Genomic DNA, 5,117 nt, shown 5'->3' on the forward strand with positions numbered 1-5,117 from the left:
CCTGCTGAGTTCAGCCAGAGCTGTGGGTGCTCAGCCCTGCTGGGAATAAGCCCTGCCTGATGGAGGAGGATGGTTTCTGCCCCGCTTAAGACAGGTAATGAGAGAGGGGGACCTGTTGGGACCGGCCGGGTGACTTGTGGAGGGTTGAAGCCAGACAGGGTCCAGATTCTGGCTGTTGTTGCTCACCTGCCAGGTCGGGCCATTACGCCGTGATTGATCATCAGCTGTCTTCTGGTTTGCATATCTCTGCGGAAAGCTGTGCTTTCTCCCCCATTTCTGCTTTACCTCCTACCTTACCTCCTCCCCTGCTCTGTGCTGGCCAGAAGGAAGGAGTAGCTGCAAAACTTGCATATCTGGGCGAACCTCCAGCAGCAGAACCCACCGTCCTTGCCCACCCAGCAAGGCTTTTCAATGAAACAAGGGACTCCAGCTCATAATACTCTTCTTGGCTGAAAAACTTTAATAACTTTTACTCATATCAGTACCTTTTTACACAATGTGTAATTAAGTTATGAAGCTCCTTCCCGTAAGATGTTATGGAGGCCGAAACGATGAATGGATTTGGAAAAGGATTAGGCAAATTCATTTGGGCTATGAAATATGACCAGTTGGATACAACCCCCAGCTTAAAAAGTCCCTGACCCTCCAGTTGCAGGCAGTCCTTCCAGGCACACCGAGGTAATGCAGCAGAGGAGTGTGGAGTGGGAAACTGAAAACTGCAGAAACCGACCCAAATGCGTGCTGTGACAGAAAAGTCAGATGTCTGCAATCCGATCTAACTTAAAATAAGATTTCATGTATCAATCAAGAGGATCACATTTTTTTTTCTTCAGAATTTGAATTTGCAGCATGCCGTCAGTCACTGGCCTCAAGCTATAACCGAGATTAATCCCAGCCAACATGTGTATGCCTCTACTATGTTCATAATGAAATAAAACTTTCCCTGGTTTATTTGTCTGTCCCTTGAGGAATTCTGTCTCTCAGACCTCTCTCGTAGCCAAGACTACTTTTTATAATGTTTATTTATGTTTGCTGGCCATGAAGCATCTAAATATTGTTTCATAAAAAAAAATCTTTACACAAGAAAGATCAGAAGCGTTGCATAGTATTTATATTTCTTTAAAGAGGGTATCATTGGCATGCAGACAGGCTGTGGCTCGATATTATATGTTAACAAAAGATCATCCATGAAACATTCACCATAACAAAAATAATAGTAGATAACTAGAAAAATTAGCTTTTAATGGGCTTTAATTTCATTTGTGATATGTTATTTTGACTTAGGTAAACCTTTCTGTTTTCCCTTGAACTCAAGCAAACACCTTGTTATGTAGGTCTCTCTTCTTTTCCTCTTACGCACCCTGCATTTAGCCCCAATAGGGGCGTAGGATTCACCAGATTATTTTGCATTAGAAGAGTGCTATCTTTAGCGAGAGCAATTAAAGCAAAGGGGCTGCAGGCCAAAGCGCTAGAGCTGTATAAGGATAGCAGAAGGAGTAGATTAAGCTATATATTAATTACTCAGTTCCCTCCTTGGAGCTATGAACAGCAAATTCTTTAATTTTACATTGCATTTTTAAGGTAGTTCGCGGCTCACTAAACCCAACAGGTCAGGAGGTTTTGTAGGTAGAAATTAAAATGGTGGTGCTTTAGGAACCGCTATGGGGTTTTGACAAAGAGCTGAGGCAGACTCCAGAGACAGATCCAGAGGAAGGTGCAGAGCAGCTTTTGGGGGTGTTCAGGTCAGTTGCTTCATGCAAGCTCTTGCGCAGGGTTGCAATGAGCCAGTTTTATTTCATCCGCACCCCGACCTGTTCTGGTGGATTTGATGCTGTGTGTGTGAACAAAGGTCTGCCTCAGGTGGGAAGGTCGCCCCATCAGCTGCCCCTCTGTGGTTTATAGAGGTGCTTGCGCAGCCTCTGTTGTGCACGGGATGCTCTCCAAATTAGCAGGTCTCTGTCACAGAATCATAGAATCGTGTAGGTTGGAAAAGACCTTTAAGATCAAGTCCAACCATTAATCTAGCACTGCCAAGTCCACCACTAAACCATGTCCCTAAGCACCACATCTACCTGTCTTTTAAATACCTTCAGGGATGGGGACTCAACCCCTTCCCTGGGCAGCCTACTCCAGTGCCTGATAACGCTTTCAGTGAAGAATTTTTTCTTATGTCCAACCTAAACCTGCCCTGGCGCAACTTGAGGCCATTTCCTCTTGTTCTTGTACCAGCAGAGCTTCTGCTTTGGAAGCAGCTCATATCTTTGAACTTGTTTGAGTTATCCTCATCTGGGAAATGAATTATCCTTCAGCTCCTTCTCACCTCATAAGCTCCCTGTCACCTCAGTCGCACTTTTGTCTCCCTTGTTGCTGCACATCCTCCCTATGAACTCCCCCCGCAGCTGGGGAAGCCTGCAACATCCCCCGGGAGCTGCTGCTAATTTCAAGCCAGGCACCGGGGCAGCTGCCTTGCACCCAGCGCCCACAGCAGGGGAGGGGGTCCTATTAATGTTACTTTGTTCAGTTGATCTGGATCTTGTAAAACATGCATGCTTTCAAAAGTCCTGACTCTGACCTGGGAAACAGGTGGCACCTCATAAGCCTTTTCAAAGGGAGCTCTCCACATCTGCTGCGTAATTTAGGCCCCTGTATTAAATATGACTCGGTGTGGAAGCACTGGCTGTAACTATCGTGCTTGGGCCAACATCTGCACGTCAGTTCAGTGGGGCTCTGCCTAAATGCAAGGGTTCCCACCGGGCACCCTCATCCCAGGCAAAGGGCCTCTGCCTGTGGTGGCTGTCGTCTGCCATGCAGGCAAGGAATCCCCTGCACCTTGTTCCCATCAAAAATGTGCAAATACCCATTTACTATATGGTAGAGGAGGAAACGGCAGCAGCAACAGTTTCCACACTGATTCTGAAATCCATCCCTATGATAATGGAGACATTAATACAATGTAACATAATTTATTGGGCACACAATAGTTAACATGTGACTTCTCTCCCCCCTTTTGTTCTGCCAGGAGCCTAAATGTTGGCCATCACTTGGGCGATGTGGAAAAAGCATGGCTTGAGACTGACCCAGGTTCTCAGCTTCCTTCAAGATCGCTACATGGCTGGAGGATCCCGGCAAGAGGTGTGAGCTACCGTCAGACCCAGGAAGGATTGTTGGAGGCAGTTTCGAGGGAAGACGGACAGAGACCTGAATCATGCAGGGCAGGGTGCTTGGCAGAGGTGCCAGAGAGGAGCCTGGCTGGTGGGCAGGCAACTGGGGGGCCGTGCCACCAGCTGGGCAGGGGAGAGGGGAAGAGGCACGGGCTTTCCTGCAGGTGGGAATGCTCTGGTGCAACTGGTGGCTAAACCGAGTGGTGTGGAAAAAGATGGATGAAAGATGGGGGAAGAATCCTTGAAAATGTCTTCCTGGCCATCCCAAGGCTGGAAGAGCTTGCTAGGTGTTCAGCTCAAAGCGTAGCTTGTCAGAGGCTTCCAGCAGCCCTAGGTCTGCCCACAGGACGTGACATAGCCTTTGCAACTGCCCTCCAGGGAGTCTTTCCCTCCGTGATGGATGTACCAGGGGCATGGGCCCTTCTGCCCGTGAAGTTATGTGCCACAGACGGATGGTCTGAAAATTGCCCCAAGGTCACTTACTGTCTCTTGGTCTCAGTTTTATGAGACTCAGACATGAGACCAACAAAGAAAAAGAAAACAGCATTGACAAAGACCTAGAAGTATTTAATGTCAATTGTTCCTCGGAAAAGGGGAGAAAACACGAACTCTTTACGGAAGAAGTTGAGGAGCCTATTGCCAGAGCCGCCGTGGTGCGGCTTAGGGCCCTGTGAGAAGTCATTTGAAGTTGCTCATTCCTAATCTCTTGGCCTCCAGCACAAGGGACAATGAAAGAGTTTTCAGGCACATACTTTCAGCAGTCTTGGCAGCAGTTCCTTAAAATTAATCCTTGCTTGTGGTTTCAGAGACTTGCCTCTTGGAGCAGGCTCATGGTATCCTCTGTATTTGTACAGTGAGGAACACAACGGGACTCCAGTCCCGAGTGGAGTCTGAATATACACCTATATGTGTGTGTGCGTATACGTGTATGTATACGCATAGCACATGTAAGCAGGCTGAGCGGCATTGGTGTGAAGATCGCTGTGGCCAAGGCAGTGGCCCAGGCAAGCAGACCCAGAAGGGTCCGGGCTAGCCCTCCTTTTGCTGGGCCAGCAGCACAGCTCCCCGCCTTGCTGCAGGAGAAACCTTGCTCTCATAGAATTACAGAATCATTCAGGTTGGAAAAGATCTTTAAGATCATCGAGTCCAACCATTAACCTAACACCGCTGTTCCACCACTAAACCATGTCCCTAAGCACCACATCTACCCATCTTTTAAATACCTCCAGGGACAGGGGCTCAACCACTTCCCTGGGCAGCCCGCTCCAATGCTTAACAACCCTGTCAGTGAAAAAAGTTTTCCTAATGTCCAACCTAAACCTTCCCTGGCACAACTTGAGGCCATTTCTCCTCAACCTATTGCCTGCTACCTGGGAGAAGAGACCGACCCCCACCTCACTGCACCCTCCTCTCAGGCAGTTATAGAGGGCGATAAGGTCTCCTCTCCCCCTCTCTTTGCTCAGGTGAAGTGTCCTTGGCACCCCTTTTTCTTGTTGATTGTGACACTGCACTGTGATAGTCACAAAGGCTAAATGTATGTTTTATTTTAATGCGTAAGTGCTGCTTATGCTCTTCGATTAGCTCATGTGGAGGGTGATGGCAGCCCGACCAACAGCGCTCGCTTTGGCCATACAGCACAACACAGTGTGGATACAACTTTGGTTTTGAGGATAGTAAATGTTTTTATTTCAACTAGACGGCCAAGCTGGGAAGCTGGGAGGGGTTTTCCTGAGGGGAAGTTTTCAGCCCTCTCCCTGGGAAAGGCATGAGGCTGCCGAACCGGGGCATTTTATTTGTTGTTTTCTCCTTGCCCTGTCTGAGTTGAGTTTAGGTAGCTGTGGGCCAATGCACGTACGCCCGGCTGGGCTAGTTTGTTGGCTATACTTTTCCTTTCCAGTGAAAGGCTTTCTTCCGTGCAAGTTCCTGTATATGAAAGCAAGCTGTTGTGCTGGGCTA

This window comes from Egretta garzetta, unplaced genomic scaffold (assembly GCF_000687185.1).
Source record: "Egretta garzetta isolate BGI_Z169 unplaced genomic scaffold, ASM68718v1 scaffold41, whole genome shotgun sequence".
Classification (NCBI taxonomy): Eukaryota; Metazoa; Chordata; class Aves; order Pelecaniformes; family Ardeidae; genus Egretta; species Egretta garzetta.